Source organism: Lagopus leucura, unplaced genomic scaffold (genome assembly GCF_019238085.1).
Source record: "Lagopus leucura isolate 7727_CA_CO unplaced genomic scaffold, USGS_WTPT01 Super-Scaffold_100004, whole genome shotgun sequence".
Lineage (NCBI taxonomy): Eukaryota > Metazoa > Chordata > Aves > Galliformes > Phasianidae > Lagopus > Lagopus leucura.
This window is the reverse complement of record NW_024962264.1, coordinates 41,725,836-41,746,550: the sequence shown is the minus strand read 5'-3', so window position 1 is coordinate 41,746,550 and position 20,715 is coordinate 41,725,836.

The window sequence follows — 20,715 nt, the reverse complement described above, 5'->3', positions numbered from 1 at the left end:
AATATCTCTTGCTTTATCACAGTAAGAACATGCAAGTAGACTTGCACACAGAATAAAAATCTAGGAAAAATTTTGTCCATGCAACATTATTTCTAGATATATGAGCTTTCTTTTATGTTGAATATAATTTGCTGTAATACAAGCTGTATCAGAAATTCTGAAAATTTAATAAATGGCATGCATATAAATAAAGCAGAAGTTGTTTAATGTAGTTAAGACACACTGGCCTCATTTTGACTTTGCAAATATTTTATTTTACTGAAAATAATAAAAAAATATTATATGTCTTATACTGAAGTTGTTTCCTTAACGATTTTTCTTACATGGCTACTGGCAAAACTAGCACTCCTGCAGTTATCACCATATCCAGAGCTGTGGGCCTCACCAAGGGCATGAAGAATTGAGGTTGCCTAGCTTTCACTTTAAAAACTTTGCAGGCTTTACTATTTCCACCTGTAGTTATATTTAGGAAAGAGAAATGAGGCAAACTTATCACCCACTCAGAGTTTATTGCTGATTTTTCCCCTAAAGCTCCCTAAATGATAGAAATCTTGAGCTGAGTCACCTCAGTTGTTGAATAGATAAAGTGGTGCCCAGCTAGAAGTAACAGCAACATGATAATGAGACTATGATTTAGAGGAGTAAAAGAAGAACTAATCCCCTCTCTAACACATAAGATAGTCCAGCTTTTTTTTTTAACTGAATGCTGGAAGTTAGACACATAAATCCAGAAAACCCTGGAGTAAGTTTCTCCTTCCTCCTACCTTACCAGACATAGATGATTGTGCAGTGGCAATTCTTATTTTATAATGGCTATTTTAGTTAACCAGATATAGTAGCTTATTCTGACATGTGTGTGAACTCTCCTGTGAGCTAGAACTGTTCTACAGAGTAGGAAGTTGGGTTTTTGATCATAATACAACTCATTCCATCTCTCTATACTGTTCTCCTTGCTTCTACAAGAGTAGTAATCCTTTTCCCCAACTGGATAGAAAGAATGGTGTATTTTGCAACATAAAGTTTCTCCAGTAGAGAGAAAAATATGTTGTTGCTTCATGAATACAAATCTACTCTGAAGTAAATATTCAGTGCTGCAAATAGCATGAACATCATGCAACATGAAGTGTACTGCTCACAGATATAGTGGAATCACAGAATGGGTTGGATTGGAAGGGACATTTAAGATCTTCTAGTTCCAACTCCCTGCTACAAGTGGGGATACCTCCCTCTACACCACGCAGCTCAGAGCCCCTTCTAACCTCTTCTTGAATACTTTCATGGAGGGGGCTCCACAACCTCTCTGGACAACCTGTTCCAATGTCTCACCACCCTCAAAGTAAAGAATTTTTTCCTAATATCTAGTCTAAATCTACCTGTCTCCAGTTTAAAGCCATTTCCCCTTTTCCTTTCATTACACACGCTTCTAAAAAGTCTCTCCACAGCTTTCCTGTTAGGCTCCATTCACTTACTGGAAGACCACTACAAGGTCCCCCCGGAGCTTTCTCTTCTCCGTGATGAAGAGTCCCACTTCTCTCAGACTGTCCCTGTAAAGGTGGTGCTTTAGCCCTCTGATTGTCTTTGTGGTCCTACCTCTGGACCTGCTCCAACAGCTTGATGTACTCTTATACTGGGGGCTCCAAAGCTGGGTGCAATACTCCAAGTGGGGTCTCCTGAGAGCAGAAGAGAGGGGCAGAATCACCTCCTTTGGCCTTCTGGTCACGCGTCTCTTGACACAGGATACAGTTGGCCTTTTGGGCTGTAATCACATATTGCCAGCTTGGTATTGCCCTGATCCTAGTGCAGGACCTTGCACTTGGCGTTGTTGAATTTCATGAGGTTGAGATGGGCACACCACTCAAGTCTATCCAGGTCCCTCTGGATGGCATCCCCATATAAATTCTATTATTTCATAGTTACTGACTTTCTAAGTTAATGCTTCTCAAAAACTTGTAAAACAGCCAAATGGGAAGATGAGAGAAAAATAATCCCCACAAAACAAAAGCTCAGTTACCTATTAAAATTAACTTTACTTTGTCAGCTCTGCTCAAACTATAACATTCAATATAGATTCTCAAAAGAAAAGTTTCAGAAATAATATAGTGAGCCCTAATACCATATCTAATCATCCCTGTGTAGAGCAACAGTCTAATGAATTTGCTACTATCTTCCTCAATGTGTGTACGTTATTGGCAGTATATCCAACTAATTAGAATCTAAGATTACTAACATAAGACCATTTGGCAGACAGAAGCTTTTAATAAAGTAATTCAGGTTCATTCAAACCAAAAAGGTGGTGCTATTTTTTCCACATTTCCAGACACATGGAACAATTGTGTTTGTACAGAGTATACCTCTATGGAACATTTACAGACCCATTGGTGCAATATAAATGCATTGCTTACATCAAATGAGCGTTACTCACTGGTGCTTCCTTTCAAGGCTGAAATAATGTAATGCCCGACTGTGATAGATTTGTCTTGCTATAATATTTAGAAAAGCACCTGAGCTGATATTGGTTACCTATTGCTAATTTATTGTTTATTGAAAACATATGTAGTGTTTGCAGTCTTTGCCTTCTTCTGCTTCTGCCTCCAGAAATTCCCCCTCTTTGGACTAAGAAAGATGTGTCTGGAGGTTCAAAGACATGACATAGTGGACAAATTGAACTTCAGAATTGAAAGGTCATCCCAAATAAATTTTATAATTCCCCCATGGTGGTCTATTGGAAATAAATCTTTGTACTAGCTTTTGATATAAAAGTTTAATAGAATTTTACAGAATCTGAAATCAGAAGAGACCATTGGATCATGTAGCTGAACTACCTGTGTATCTCTGCTTATTACATTTCACCAACTTGCCCTTACATTTGGTCTGATAATTTCTGTCAAAAAGAAGTGTGTCTTCCAAAAAGAAAGCCAAACTGACTGCAAGTTACTTGGGCATGCTGAATTTATGTTGATAATTTATGTCAACAGCTTATCAGTAGAGGTAGATGTGAATCTTTTTCCATTAGCCAATGCCAATCTGATGATACTGGAGTCATTTCACAGAAATACAGGTCTGTTGAGGATAAAATAGACTTGTGAAGGTCTCCTATCTATTAACATTAAAAAAAAAAAAAAAAAAAAAAAAAAAAGCTTATAAATTATAAATGCTTGTAATATAAATTAATTTGTTCTCAATTCATTACATTACTAATGGTTTCCTTGGCTTATTCTGTACTGTTTTGTTTTGTTTTGTTTTTGTTTCATGTGGTGTGTATTAATCAGATAGCTCTCTTGCTTCTCATTTAATGTAACAAATCTGTTTGCTGTCTACTTTCCTCATACATATATTTGCATTGGAAAGCCAAAACAGGGAAGTAATTAAAAACAAAAATCAAAGCAAAACAAAAAACCAACAGACACAAAGCAATTGTTGTATAATTAAACACATATTACCAGCTTTTGGTCTTTAAAAGAGAGGTTTGCTATTCTGTCACTATATTTGCTAATTATACTTAAAATACACTTTGCAAATTGCATAATCCAATTCTATATAGAAATGGCTCTGTGTGATCATGTAGCTGAGGCATTTCTTATTCAAGTCTGGAGCTTTGCTTTTCTCATCTTTTCAAATGTACTGTTAGTGGAACAGCCGGGATTTCAGTTATCAGAACTGTGTTTATTCAGAAATGGAGAAAATGAAAGGTGTGTGTAGTGCTTTTCAAAGGCATAGTGGCAATGATAATCTAATAGCACAGACAACGAATGAGCACATAGTTTTGGTTGGCTGGATAGCATTCAGCCATCAAGACAGAAAGATGATATTCTTCATTCAGAATATAAAAGTAGCTTTGTATTGCACTTTCTTTCTTTTTTTTTTTTGCAATCAGTTATCTAGATACACTCTGGGCATCTAAAGTCTCTAAAACAGCAAGACTGAATGTGAATTTGCACATAGATTCTCAGATCTCAGTTGATGAGCTGAGGTGAACTGCCCTGATGGATGTAAAATCAGCAGCGGTCTACAGGACACCATAGAAGAATTGGACTGTGCAGTTTCTGCCTCAGTGAAGTTTGTTGGTGCTTAGTGTGCCAAAATGTAGTTATATTCAAAGAGAAGCTAGGATCTAAGAGAAGAAGAAGAAAAACTGAAAGCAAGAAATTCAGGTTACCCGAATGTGATCTATACACTGTGTCACCAACTAGTAAATATTTAATTGCAAATAAAATTAATTCAAACAGTTATAATTATACATACATTAAAGTTGAGGTTTTAAATGTTACTTTTACAAGGAGTAAAATGCAGTTCTGTGGGGGCCAACTCTAATTTTCACTACTACATAGTTTCTTACAATAGATTGTTGTCCTCTGCATATGAAAGAATTTTTACAATTCATTTTAAACATATAATACCTGGTTCTCCCTCTCATGTGCATAAATAGTAATGCAGTTATACAAGATGTAACTACTTAACGGTGTTAATAAACACGTCTTTTAGGGTCAACGGCTATCATTTTCACTGGTTTATAATTGCAGTTAGAGCATTTCAAATGCAGGTCTACAAAAACTTTCATAACAGCCTGTATTCATTGACAATATTGGAGCTAATATCATTCCTGGTATCTGCTTATTAAGTTCATCATGTTGAGTGGCATCTTGACATTTATAGCCTCTGGATGCCAGCTGGATGAGTTTATAAGTCTAAGACAGTTTATACCAACATCATTTTTTATATCCAAGAAGCAAGCCTCAAGCAGTTGAACAGAAGGAAGCATTTTCCTCTCCCTTGATCAAAACTGTTGAAGAAAATTAATTTTGCCTGCCTTTCAGTCTCCATAGTGATAAAGTCAATGGAATGTTAAGAAGCTTAGTAAATAAGTTTTTTGTTACTCCTTTCAGGAATAAAATAAAAAATATATAGGTCTTTACATTATAAGCTTAGGTCTTTACATTATAGGCCTTTATATTATAGGCTGTGATTCTGTGATTAGTCATTTAAACATCATGACATGACAACCACATCTATTCACTCCAGTGAGGGGTGAGTCAAAGTATTACAAAAGACTGCATTAAATTATATAAAGCTATTTATAATCACACACAAACCAGTTCTGATCTATCACTGGTGATCTCTGTTTGCATAAATGTAGCTAAGCACTGAAGGCCAAAAATTTTAAAGATTTATATATCCATTAAGTCATTTATTAGTAATTATGTCTCATTTGAGTACATTCTGTACATATAATCTGTGTCAACATTTGCATTTATCACTGTAAAACAAAATGGTGACAACAAAAAGTGACCTTTTACAGTTCTTCCTTAACAGTATAATTTATTACAATGGCAAGAATAAAGCCCAAGATAATATTTGCAGTTTACTAAATAAATCTTTCTTAATTTACTTAGCTGTTGCTAAAACAAAATCTTCTAAGGAATTCAAATTACTTTAAAGTTTTCATGGTTCTCTGGCATTGCCTCCATGCAAATTAAATAAATAGGACATAAACGTCACAACAACATGAAACTGTTTTCAGTTCATACATGCCCTTCGTGATTGATTTAGCAGGGTCTCAGTGGTCCTCTACGGGACTGATTACACCAAGGAAACATATACATGACAAAAATGCTTACTAGGTAACATCTCCGTGTCACCAGGTATTCATCTGCTGCTCTCTGTTCATTTCTTCTGATTGAAATTTTTTATCGTATCAGTTGTTAATCAACTAGCTATTGAGTAAAAATGACATTTTTTTCAACAAACACTTATTTACTTGTTTACAAAAATAAAACAAAACTAATTATGTCTATCACACCAATGATAGAGGTAGTAGGCACAAACTGAAACATTGGATGTTCCATACAAACATTAAAAATTTCTTTACTGTGAGGATGAATGAGCACTGGTACTTCTCCCAGAAAAGCTGTGGAATCTCCTTTTCTGGAGATACTCAGTTTCCATCTTGATACGGTCTTGGGTAATGTGCTCTAGGAGATCTTGCTTGAGCAGAAAGATTGGACTAGATGATGTCCAGAAGTCCTTTACAACCACAACCATTATGTGATTCTGTGAAATTTATTATTTAGTCTTTAACTGTCAGTGTGTACCAATGTGTACCAAATCTCTCTACTTTTGTCATAGATTTTATTGATTTAGAGCTAGAAAAGCAGTTTTACAAGAATGAGAATATTCCTTTCATCTCAACCAGAATATATTGTTTCTATGATGTTGTGAACACATACATTCATAAGCATAAAAACTTCTGTACAGGAACTGTATAACCTGCCATCAAGCAATTTTCCTGAAAATATTGATAACAGGGACATAAATTCATTTTACAGTAATCTGCTCAAAAGACTGCCTCAAGTATTTTTTCCAAGAATCTGATCTAACATCTCGCCTGGCCAACTGTATGGCATTGAATTGCAGCATCCTTCTCACTAAGCAGTACAAAATCATGGCTTCTAGATATGCTTCTTTCTCTGATTTATCTCATGGGTCAGAAAATAGAGGAAGAAAAATAAAACAAAGAACAAAAAAGGAAAAAAAGGACAACGAAAGCTATTAACAACATTTTCCAATTTTCTTTTGATTAAAGCTAAGAGAATTTCTATAAGCTACTACTGCTTGCTCTGAAGGCCTTTACTTTTGAGGATCTTTCTCCTTCTCTGGAACACATATATTTGATTTAGTTCACATTAATCAATATATATGTGAATATACGTACGTATATATACATATATGTATATACACAAACAATGGGTTATAAATAGGAGATAGGAAACAAAAAAGAGTTAAATGAAAAGTAGTGTTACGTTTTTTTCTTTAAATAATTATTTCTTTTGGCTAATCAAAAGTATTTCATTCTAAATTATTTTTATATATTTTGAAAAGGTTTCAAAAGAAAAGGGCAACGCACGAACTTCTGAGTAATTTCTGCTTAATTTGCTGAAAGAAAAAAAAACAAGTTTTACTGTTTCTAGTGTTCAGAGTCAATAAATCTATATGCTATTCCACCTCATTCATTCTGATGAAAAGAGAAAATGGAATATAAATTCTTACTCAGTGGGTAAATTGTCTTTGTAAAGGTTATTATTTTTTCCCCTAAGACATCGAAAAGTGTAGTAATTCTATCCTATGAATTCTGAATGTTTTGAAAATATTTTAAATATTTTGACTCATTGTCAGCTACTCCCTCAAAAAATGAGGACTTTTTTAGATGTGATTACTATAATGGTGATAGGGATTTGGTGGTATCAGTTGCTGACTATATTGCTAAAAAAATGTAAACATTTGTCGACTGTGAACAATTGCTTACTTGAGAAGTTAAATATGCAAAAAAGAATTGCTTAATTCTCAAAACCATGCCATTTTGTGAAACTATTTTCTTTTCCTTTATCTCATTTTCTTTCTGTTAATTATTCTTTTTTCAATCTCTTGAAATTTATTTCACATGAAAAGCATATGATAAAAAATAATGCACACAAAAGGTAATGTTCAGGAATGTTTACTTTCTCTGAGGCAGAGATACTTTTTTAAATTCATCCCTACTGTGACTATTGAAATGAGTGGAACAGCATCAAACATGCTTTAGGTGTATTTAATGAACAAAAGGAAAGACAGATGGTTTTGTTCTTGCTGGATTTTGTTTGTTTTTGTAAGTAAATGCAGCTAGTCTCTCTTTTTGAGCGTTGGAAGTATTTGTAAAATGTTCTGGTCAAGTTCAACACAAACCCAATTATAGCTAACCCCCGAGCTTTTTGAAAACCCACAGGATTAGTGAGAGCCTTAATAAGCTGTCCAACTTGTAATCTGCTACTTATCCGTAGTAACTGTGGGGGGGAAAGGGCAACAGGTCAGTCTTTTAGAAAATCCTCAGAAAATGCTATTATCTGCTATGTCAGGTTAGAAAAAGGAAGTTACTAGGAACATCTAAAAATTTTCTTGTGACATGAGTATAAGTCTAATTTTTTTTTTATTAGATTACAGTGCCCTCAGTGACAATTAACACTGGCTAAACTTCTAGCTGAGAAAAGATGCTGTAGCAGTTAATTTTTCCTATGAAAAAAAATAAGTGGCACTATGTGGAATTTTTTTATTTTCCCCCAAAGACATATTCCACAATTTTCATGTTACTTTATACAGAAAGAGAACAGAAGATCAAAATTCCTAGAGATCAGACACTGAGAGAAAATGTCAAAATCATTATCTTATCATTTTTATTTTAACATATCAGGAATTATAAATTGTCAAGTATGATTGTTTCTGTGCCAGTTAAGTGTTGATAAAGATTTGTAAAGCATGTATTATGTAATCAATGTGCAAAATAGTAATATTACGGTATATATAATTTAATGTTATACAACTATGTTGCATATTGTGTTTAAATATTTAATGGGATTTTGTTAGAGGACAGTCATGATTTAAAACGCTGGTAAGGGCATTTGCAAGTGTCAATAAATATGCAAACAACAGTGGTTTGGAGCATGGCATAAAATTTTACTTCATCAAAAATTCTAATAAATACCACATTGAAGTAAGTATGATCATGATGGAAAGACAGAATGAAACTAAATATATTCATTTTTCATTACGAGAAAAGTGAACCTCTTTTCTTAGGTTGTTTGGATTGCTCTCAATCTTAAACATTTTAAGCATCTAGCTTACATCGTATACGAATTATACCAGTGGAAAAACTCTTTTTCCTTTTCTTTTCAAGATAGCTATTTCATTAACATTGCTGACCGTAACTAATGTGTCAGGCAGGTCACTGGCAATTAACTTTCTAGCAACCCAAATTCGCCTTCTGTTCATTATTTCAATTTTGAACAAAAAGAAGATTTTTTGCAAATGCTTTCATATAACACTTAGGAATACCTAACTTGGAATAAAATATGTTTTTGTAAGAAGTCAACAAGACTTCTTGTAATAGGCTATCTAGTAATATTGAGGCACTTAAGAAATCAAGGGGCACTATTTTGTCAAATATAGTCTAGCTGTAGTTGAAAAATCTTGAGAGTGGATTTGACTTCTCAGGTCTTTCTTCATTCACATATTTCTACGTAGCTGTAGTTTTATAAATTTAAACCTGAAAAACATTTGAGGGGATATAATATGATTCAAAATGTTGTTACTTTCTGAAGGAAGTTAATTCTATAGTATGATGATAAAATAAAAATAGAAGAGTAATTGGAAGACTGTTATTTATTTAACCAAGAGGAACACTTGATATTGGTAATAACTATAAAAATGAGTTCTAAATATATGCGTGTGTGTAAATGCATGTGTGTATGCAGTCATGCATATTAAGATGCACAGTATTATGTAAAATTAAAATTTCTAGTTAATTTTGAAGGTCTTCTATGTCTACAAATTTTCTGAAATCAGTAGCACCTTAATGATTTTAAATCTTCAAAGGAATGCTTTTTGGTTTTGAGAAGTGTCCCAAAAAGATCAGTAATTATTCTTTGATGGGAAATATTTTATGTTCGCATTTTTCTACTCTGCTGTGGATAATTTATATATAGCTGATTGCAGTTGTGTACTGGAGATATAAATAAACAGGTAAGGAAAATGAGTAGGTTTTTTTGGGTGGTATAAATACGCAGAGTTATAGCTCCATTGGACTACATGTAGAAAGGATCTCCAGGCTAATATAAAAAAAATCAAACACAAATAATGGTCCTAGAATGATACATTGAATCAGTAGGAGAAGGCTCAATATTTTATTTATTTACTTTGTTTTTTAATTTGGAGGGTATATATTGAGAAGATTAGAAACAGGAAGAGCTATAATTTAGGATTTAGCAAAGCTAAGAGTTACCCTGCAACTTTCTAGACAGTGTTATCAGTCTTCTTGTTAAGTACTTGTAGTTCAAGCAGAATGCATGAAAATAATAAACAGTGAATGCACAAAGATATTTCCAAGATATTTTATGGAATAAAAAGTTAGAAACAGAACTAGATCCATGCAAAGCTGTTTGCTACTGACAAATATCATTAATAATGGTATTATTTGTCTTAACAGTGGAGCTATATTCATATTAAATTAAGTTTCCTTTAGCTGTATTTTCAAATTGAATCAGTTACATTTTTTACATTTTTTTCCATGCTTTTCTTCATATGAAAAATAATTACCAAATGAAAATTTAGTTCCCCCCTAAGAAATTGTATTTCAGTGGTAGCAGTCCATGAAAGTAAGGAATGTCTATTAGCTTTAGAGTTCCTTTGAAAAGCTTTCCCTTCAACTTTCATCAGTATCTGTTCACTGTCATGCTTTCCTTTTATTTGTTGAACTGTCTTTTGAATTGCTTTGAAATAAGTTCAATATGATACATAAAAGAAGTTGAAGAAGCAGACTATTCCTCAATAGATACAGATATGATGTAAAAAACTGGTAAATCTAATTCCTTTAGGCACATGATTTACAGTAAATGTTTTAAGACTGAAAATATCAATCACAGACACAGGAAATATATTTTTCTCTCAATCTAGATTTTTCTAATTCGAAAGCTATTTACCAAAGGTAAACATATCATTCTGCATCTGCTTTACTTTTTCTACATTCCTTTTTTTTTTTTTTTTTTTTTTTTTGCTGTTTCTCCCAAGCCTCATTGTTGAAAAATATGCTTACTAGAACAGCTTATCATCTTCAATGTACATGAGATTAAAATGTAGGGGTTAAGAAATTTGGTAAATCTGATGCATGTTAGGGTAAAACTGGTAAAATCGGCATTAATTCATGACTTCTAACAGTACTTCCAGTTATGACAATTTCTAAATTTATGCTTAAAATGAACAGAAATAAATTCACTGATTGGTGTTAGGTAAACAAGGTGCTCAAATAGAACTGAAATCAGACCTGCTATTGAGAAATCCTGCCATATTTTGCATTTTGAGAAGCAACTGGCCAAGTTCAGAATCAAAATGTGTCTCTTCATATCCTTGAAAAAGTCTTAGTTTGAACCTACACTCGACCTCTTTGTGCTTCAGTTTCTGATACCAATCCTGATATCAGAAAAGTACAGATTTTTACTTTTCAGCTAGATCAAATAAATAAATCCTATTTTAAAGCTAATAAACAAGGCCCAGAAGTTTCACACATTACACCTTATACATGTAGGCCATTCCGAATGTAATGCCTCCTATTTATTTCCACTGAAATTACAACAGATACAAAGAGCAAAATAACACTATTTGATAATGTCAAATAAACAGCTACAAAATACTATTTTTCAACTGTCACCACTGTTAGTTCTGCATTTTTGCCAGCAATGAACAAGAGCCTGCCTGCTATGCTTGTAAAAATCTGCACCAGCAGAAGTGAGTGAGTTTCACAGCTGCTAAGACAGTGCTGTTTCTGAAATGCACCATCTCACCAGGCTCATATCTGCTGTTTCATTTTCATAAACCTCCAGCAAGTGTCACTGAATATCAATGGGTGCAGATCTTTCTATATGGAGTAATTCAATAACACACCTTTCCTTGTCAGTCTCCATGTTCCTTGTCAGACTGCCCCTCTGCTATCATCTGTCGCACAGAAACAAAATATAACAGAATACCAGAAAGAAGGTACAGCCTCTACTGCCAGATAGGACCAACATCCACCTCCAACATTGTGAGCCAAAATAATAAAATAGCAGCCATTACATTTGGAACACTTCTCATATTATACACCATTATTTTTAGACAGATTTGAATGTACCATGACCCAGGTGTTGGCTGAGAGAATGAACCTTGCCCAAACAATCTTCCACTTATTCCTTCTTATCTTCCCAGGTGGGAAATTCCTCCTCTGTTGCTCTCTTCCCTGAGAAGGTAAGTGCTGTACAGTGTCCCTTCCCAAGGATTATCTGCCCATCTGCATGCTTGAGGAAGGTAACACAGGAGAGAACAGTTAGCCAATAGAAGCTCTTCATTTGGTGGTAGGGCTAGTTAGGCTTAGCCATAATTGGATTCATTCAGACTTCTGAAGTGAAATTGCATCCTCAACAATATAGATGCAACAATTTGTCTTTTTGAGAAAGAGCTACTGCTTTCTAATTGAGACCTCCAATTTGTCTTGTAGTTCAAGACATATCTGTACTGCTGTGGAGTACAATCCTCCATTATTTAATTTATTTTCCAAGACCATTATTGCTGTTTTTTCTCCCTTCTGTATTTTCTCACCTAAAGAGACATTTCTTCTCTCTACATGCATTTAGCACTTTCATAATTGCAAATCCAATGTTACAAATGAGATATTATGCCTGCAGGATAGAAATAAGGTTAGTATAATACAGTGAAACAAAAAAACGTTTCTCATTTAAAACATGAAAATGTTTTAGCCATTATTAGATTAACAGAAAATAATTGCTTATGTTATATATAATTTATATAAGTTCTACATTCAGGTACATAAATTGTATTTATTTTTATTGTTGTTATGGTGTGACATTTTCAAACAGTCATTCTCTAAACTTTTGGTATTTCAGAGTGATTTACTTTCAACCATATCATTCATTTTTTTCTCAGGAGAAAGGAAAGGGTTTTGCCTTAATTTTCTTAGTTTGTTTTTTGTTTTAAATCCCTTTAAATTAAAATAAAGTAGGCAGAAGACATCATTGAACTGAGCGGACAAACAAGGAGAATAACAGGGAGGAATAGAGGAATACAGAAAATATGGAAGCAAGCAGATGTTTAAAAAGAAGGAAGATGGAACTGAAATAGGACCAGTGAACTTCCAGTGCCACTGCTCTGAGCTGTAACACAACAGTTCAACTGTGATGGAAACCTGAGTAAGAAAAAAAAGCTTGCAAAACAAGTGATTTTCTTTAGTGCTGAATGTAACAGGCCCTGATCTCGTAAAGCACGTACATATATTTAATCTATTAATTCTTTTAAATTAACTGCATGTTTCTCTGCCTTCTGCAGTTGTATCATCTTTAATCCTTTTTCTTTTATTGCTATGCGTGAAAAACTATTCTCTGTATATTTGAGAAAAGAAGCTTCATGCCTTTTTTTTTCTTTTAAATCTTTTGAAGTAAATCTATAGAGAACTGTAAGTGATTATTTCTTTTGCACCTTTGTCTCAAAGCTTGCTGAGGAACAGAGGTGGAGAAGCCCAGCCAAGCCCTGGTCAGAGTTGGAAAAATCTTTTTTCTGAAAGTTTGAAGGCCAGGGGCAATGAGAGAGAGAGAAGCAGTAGCATGATGGCCAGGAGCAGTCTTTTGACGGGGCTTGTCTCGAGGGAGATAGCCACCTCAGGAGTGCTGCACATGACTCTTACCTAAGTGCCCAGGAATGCCATGTTAGCAGAAGAAGAAGGATAAAAAAGGGACCTAGAACCAAGAGGGTAGATGTCTGACATCAGATGCCTCATGACGTGATACCTGCCTGCTAACGGGACTCTTCTGGGCCTGCTCTGTTGCTGTATCTGCTTTCTGCCTAATGCTGGCCACTCTCCTGCTGCTCTACCCTGCGCTTTTGCTCCTGTATTGGCCTTGGACCATCAAAATGGTGTGCAACAGGAAGTTCTTGGATCTTGGTGATGACTGTCCCCGCTTTATGTAATTCTTGCTTCTTTCTTATCTTTCCTATTACCCGCTTTCCCTTCCTCATCACCCTAATTTGTAATTGTTGTGGCCTCCCCTTACCCATCTCTTTGATTAACATGTTTCCAGGTGGATATATGTTTAGCATATTATGAATAGTCATCTGAAGTGAAAAAGAAGCTCATTAGAATTATTTTAAAAATAAAAATATTGAAAGAAATTTAAATGCAGAATTTCATTTTAAGATGAAACAATTACAACAGAAAAAAAATCAGCATAGGAGAGAAAATGGAGGGAAAAATGAAAAAAAAAAATTGGTCTCTGCTTTAATTCTGGAAAGAATAGTACTTGACAACTGAAACAATAAGTCAGTATGTGCTAAATGCAGAAATCATTTCAACAAAAATACCTTAAAAGTATTTCATTTGTATATTTATAGCTTACGTTTTAGAGAACAGTATGGGCTTACAACCTCACTTGGTTATATCTGCACCAGATTTAAATCAGGAAATTTCACATTCTCTGAAATGTGTGCTTGGAGATTTCCAAGTGGAGCCATTTTTGACACTAAAGTTCCATCTTTTTAGCAGTTCAATGAAATCTTAACATTCAGTAATAGCCAAAAGGGGGAAGAAACACAATTGTCTTTAATGGACAGACCCTTAAACTGAAGGGTAACAGGCAAGAATAAAAGTACATGAAAAATATTGAACTTGCTGCTTTTTTTCCATAAGAAAACATCCTTTCATAAAGTGCTATATTGCACATGATATCATTCTAATATCGTTCTTTAAAATATTGTTTCATATGTTCCTGAAAGGCAGGTCCTGCTTAACCAACCTGATCTCCTTCTGTGATCAAGTGACCTGCCGAGTGGATGAGGGAAAAGCTGTCAGTGCAGTCTACCTAGACTTCATCAATATCTTTACACTGCATCCCACAGTATTCTCCTGGAGAAGCTAGCAGCCCCTGGCTTAAAGTACACTCTTTGCTGGGTAAAGAACTGTATGAAGAGCCAGGCTCAGAGAGTTGTGCTGAGTGGAGTTAAATCCTGCTGGTGACTGGTCACGAGTAATATTCCTCAGGGGTCAGGACTGGGGCCTGTTCTGTTTAATATTTTTATTCTTGACTTGGAGGAGGGGATTGAGTGCTCTTTAATAAATTTGCAGATGACACCAAGTAGGAAGGCCCTAAAAGTGATCTGAATCACTGGGCTGAAGCCAATGAGATGAGGTTGAACAAGTTTAGATGTTGTGCTAAAGGACATGGTTTAGTGGGGAAATATTCATGATAGGTGGACGGTTGGACTGGGTGATCTTGGAGGTCTTTTCCAAACACGGTGATTCTATTATTGTGAAATTTTCTTCTTAATGGCTTGCAAGACAGTAAGAATTTACATTTTCTTAGAAGACATGAGAACATTACACTTAGCATCCCAATATTCATTAGAAGTCTTTTTTATGCATTTAAACACTTATCCACACACAGAGGAAATGATAGAAAGAGCCCACTTCTTTTCTCTAGCAGATTTTTTTATTATTTATTCCTCTTACATAAATAATTTCTATGGCATCATTTGAGTCATGTATTGAACAGTGGTACCTGAATGTTGTGCTTTGTTTTTGTTACTATTCCTTGAAGCTGTGAAAAATATTTAAAAATATGGAGTACTATAAATTGTTTGTTTCTATTTGTTTTGTTTCTTCAGATGTCTCTCTGCATATATTTTAGACTCTGAATTCAGAAGAGCAGATTTTTTTAATGTCTGTATTTTTCAGACATCTGTTATGATAATCTATGCAGCTTTTAATAAACAAAAGCAATATGGCATCCACTACAGAGATGGAGATATAATTAATATAATTTACATCAAAAAAGGGGATACATTCTGCCAAGCAGTTTTAGACATTGACAACTTGTCTTCCAAGTCCTCTACTTACTTTGCAGACACTGAAAACTTCAGCACTCAAGAGTTCACATAAGTGTAGTTTGTGTGAAAATCACAGATTCATAGAATTATCTGGTTCCAATCACCCTGCTTTAGGCAGAGTTACCAACCACTAAATCAAGCACTGGATCAGATTGCCCAGGTCCCCATCCAACCTAGCCTTGAATACCTCAAGAGGCAGAGCATTCACAACTTCTCTGGGCAACCTGTCCCAGTGCCTAACCACCCTCTCAGTGAAAAATTTTTGCCAGACAACTAATCTAAGTCTCTTGTCTTTCACTTTAAAATCATTTCCACTTGACTTATCACTGTCTACCTATGTAAATGTTGATCGTGCTGTGGCTTCCAACTCTTCCTGCTTATTTCCCAGACTGCATGTATTGATGTAGAGGCACATCAGCTCAGCTACCAGTCATGTTACCCTCTCAGAGTAGCCCACTCAAATTTTTTTTTTTTTTTTTTTTTTTTTTTTTTTTTTTGTGACAACTCAAAGGCTACTGTTTTCTGAAGTGACAATATTCCAGGGCCCTTCTCTGTGACATAAAACTCTGCCCCTGCCCCCATTAAATCCAGTTTAAAGATCTGGTAGTCAGTCCAGCAAACTTACTTCCCAGAACACTCTTGCAACAGAGATGATCACCTCAGACAGCAATTATTAAGAGTGGTTTTGCTGCTTTTAAATGCTCCACTGCTGCTATTGGCCTGCACACACCTTGTCAGCTGCTTTCGTGAGGACTAATGGCACAGTCAACTCCTCACAGTTCACTCATAGATATCAGAATTGCCACTCGCCTATTGAGGTGATTCCCTGCTTCATTGCACCAGACATGATCACATGATCACCTCAGAGATTGATTGAGTACTAATATTCTTGTTTGAGTTTTAGCATAACACTAATTTTTTTTTTTTTTTTTTAACTCAAATACATGAAGGACAGTCACAGAAATCTTGGGTTTTACTTGCTTTTGATGTACTCAACGAGATGCTTAGTCACAGAGCTTTCATTTTGCAAATATATATATATATATTGCTTTTAAATAATGTTATCAGAATTTCCTTGAAAAAGAATATTCTGGTTTTAACCTCATTCAGTTCAAACTGTGAAGAGACATTTATGACAAAATATGAGTTGAAATGAAAGGAGATATCAGACACAAAAAGACAGGTTCTTATGGAGGAATGGAATAATCCAAAATGTTTCACTTAAAGAGTTTAACTGCAGACTCTGGTCCCCACCCACCCTAGCAAAATAAACTAAAAATGCAAAAAATGGAGAGCTGATTTTACTGTAAGAAAATTTACAATAAGAAAATAAAACTTCTACAGGAAAGAGAAACATCTGTGCCCAAAGTATTAAACACAATGAATCACAGCAACAGAGGAGTCAGAATATTGCATAACTTCAGATATGATATACTGGCTGATATAGCTATATTCAGGGTATAACAACACTTGTAATGACAACTAGTTTTAATAAGTAGTGAATGTAAAAGAGAGGGAAAAAAGCCTGTACAGAGGTAGATGGTGAAATGTTCTTCCCTTAAAAATCTCTGAAAAGATAGAAATAAGCAACTTTATCAGTTTAGATTTATGATTACAATTTATAACACTTGCTTTATACCTTTCTTTCAAGACATAGATTACAAAGATATACTTCTTCCAGAGAAACTACAGGAACCCTGTGCTGCTCTTGGCTCATTGAGTCTTCTGTACTCAACTGACACTACAGTTAATAATGGAGATAGCTATCTGCACATCTGATAAAATGAAAATTGTAGAAATCTTGAGAAGCTTTACATCATATATCCACTGTATGAAAACTGCTGAATCATGGCCTCTGATTGATCACCTGAAGCAAGCAATGAGTCAGCCACAGGAGCACAGGTGAAGGCAATTCATCTGTGCTGCCGGAAGGGGTGGAGCCTGGCTCCACCTCTCCTAGACCCATTTAAGAGCTGACTACCAGTGGGGAAGGATCTCCAGAAAAGATCCTTCCTCTTGAGTTTCACAGTGAGCTCAGGATGCAAGTAAGCTTTCTATCTCTTCTTTTTAGGCATGATAACTGCTTAGTCAAACTCTCTGGTATATTTCATAATTATAACATTTGCACATTCATTGATTATGTATTCACCAAATGAGTTTGAACTTATTTTTGATAATTCACCTAATTATATTTTTCAGTGTGTTAAAGGGAAACAGTGCTATCATTAATGGGGTAATAAAAATGTTCAAGGTGCATAAAATGGGTAAGGGTCAATTTATGGAAAATATCTTTTTTTCAAACTTTTTTTTAAAGTGCATTTGTGAACAAACATGGTGTTTTTATAATTATGAAGTTGATTTTTTTTGTACAAAATAACCAAAGGATTTCTCTTACTATTCTTTTCTGTTTTATTATATTTTTTCCTCTGGTTTTATTCCTTAAATTGAAAATTGTAAGCTTCAGCTGTGATGATTTTTCTTTGGACAAGAGACTCATTTTTGTCATTGAACTATATTCTAGTACATTCTGAATCTAGATTGAGCTCTTACTCTAAATCACTGGCTCTCTTTTCTTATTATAATTTATTTGTTGACTGCATCTAACTTTGTAGCTGTTATTTTAAAAATACGGCTGTGCTGCCTTTGAACGTATTTTTCCTTTTTCAGAAATTTGGATACTTAAGCCTCACTTGACCATGTTGTCTCATTGCATTAGTCACAAAAACTATATGTTGCTGCAATTTCATTGATTTCCATGTCGTAAGTAAGCAACAGCTTTCTGATGTGTTTGGTTTTAATAAAACTAAGAAATACTTTATTTCTCAGTGGACATTACTTCTTAATCAGGTCCAGAGTAAGAAGTGATGTAGAAAGTTTAAAATGCAAAATTGTATATTTTTCCAATTTAAGAGTTATCAAAGTAAGGATTATATCACTAAGGCTTTTTACTTTGGAAATTAATTAGTAAGTCAACAGTAGTTGTTTTTACCTTGCCTTGCTAGCGATCTCACAAGTTAGTTTAGAATACGACTGTTTTAAAATGATATAGCAAAACTTTCTTTCTTCATTGGCTTTGTTTCTTTGTTTTGGTTTGGCTTTTCTTTGGTTGTTGGGCTGGATTTTTTAGTTGTCTTTTGCTTTATTTTTGGAAGAAAATTGAAGGTCAGTTGTCTAGCTGTTCTCTCTTTTCTTGAAAAGTAAGGTTCTTTCAGCTATCTTATTGATTTCTGCTTATAAAAATGAGAGAACAAAAAAAGAAAGCTAGTATTTTTCTCAGTCACTTCTAGCTGAGAGCCTTCTGTCTCATGCAAAGTACCTAGGCCAGCAGTATTTGTTTGCATTGGGTTGATTTGTTCCTGAGATCACCTCAATGGATGGGTATCACATAATGCAACAGGGCAATTACAGATACTGAGCTAAGCTGATTTCAAGGGGCTCATTCATCTATTTGACTGGATGGTCAACTGAGAGAAAGCATGGTTTTTGGACAGAAAATACTAGACAGGGTTTTGTACACTGTTCAAAAAAATATAGGACTCTGAGGTCAAAAAGACATAAAATACTCAAGAGTCAGACCACAGAACCCCTGACCGAATTGTGGCTGATTAATTCATGTATGAAATTCCAGCAATGGGCCCAGAGAAATATCTTGGGTAGTCCTGAAATGTCTTGCAGGTAAAAAAAGCAACCTTACTGTGGAAGTATGGTAGAAACAGCTTCAAAAGAAAATACGCACTTAAATATGAAGTTTTTTCTTTTTTTTTCTCCCCTTTGTCATTACTGTTGTTTGTTCAACTCAGAAACTCAAGTCTTATACTTCCAGGAATTGGCAATATGAAATCCATTAAATAAAAACAAATGTTCAAATACTTGAAGAGGTTGTTTGAAACACACCTTAAGTACTTCCTAAGATCCAAGAAGAAAGCTGTAATGCCTAAATTAAATTAAATAAAAATTGCTGCATTGATTATCACACCCTAATCAAGTCAGGAAGAGGAGTTTATTTTAAAACTTGCTGGATTTGTACTTCCTGCTGTTATTGCAGATGATATCTTTCCAGATGGCTATCACCAACTACAAACTTATAAAAGTTTATTTGCTATTAAAATTGGGTTTTAGATATACTATGTACCACCTGTTACTTTAATGATCGTTAGGGGAGCTACCACTCTAAGAGGTCATGCAGCTTGTCACAGGAGCTCTTAAGCTGATGATGCAGACTTGCACATGTAGCAGAGATCTGTTTTTGTTGTTTTTTTTAACCTTCAGTATGCTTCATTTGGGGAAAATAACAGATGTCATTGCTTTCTAAGTTTCAGAAATATATATTTCATTTCTCACAGAAAGAGAGAATATTGAAGGCTAGCTTAGGTAGTTTGATAAATGAAGACTGAAACTTGGAAATTTAGCAATACAGACTTTGAGCTCAGTATTCCTAATGATGAGCAGTATGGAAGATAAGGGGACTCTTGTTGAAACAGATTAATTTGCATGTGAAAAGTCTACTTTTAATTTTTGTGTTTAGATATGAAATTGTGTGCCAGAATATTCATTCAAGTCACTCAAACCCTTTGAAATATATTTTTGTTTAAAACTAGAATGGTAATGTCAAACTTTCCTATAGAATTCCATTTACAGCTTATTTTCTGAAAAAGACACAACAGAAACCCATTTCAGACTAAATATGCTCTATCTGCTCTTTAAGTCATAGTTGCTGCTTTTGTCATTGACAAGCAATCAAAGACAAAGTGATCTTTCTATTATTGTTATCCATTTTAGCTTGTGCAAAGTTTTACACATCTCAAAGTTTTAAGAATCATCAGGATTTATCATTAAAATATATTGAGATGATGCACTTGTCATTTATTTCTTTTTATACTATGATAGTACTGAGATGTTACATGAGGCAAATAACACAAACAGATCAATGAAGGGATGCAGAAGCTACTTAATGAGGATTTTCTCTTGTACTGTTTTCATTATATTTTGTTTATATTCATTGTTCTTTTTTGCTGAAGCTTTGACTAGATCTATTTTATCATTCAATAATTGTAGATAATGACACCTAATTGTAGATATGACATACTAATTTCTTTAAGAGGGCAAAATATGAGCCCCAGTGAACCTTCTGGCATAGGATTAATTAGTGATACAAATACACCTGTGGAAATTTGTGTATGGGCATTAATTACTGCAGTGATTTACCTCTTAAATTTTGATAAGAGCATAAGAAAAACTTTGAAGACTTCACTTATTATTCTAGTTAATTGA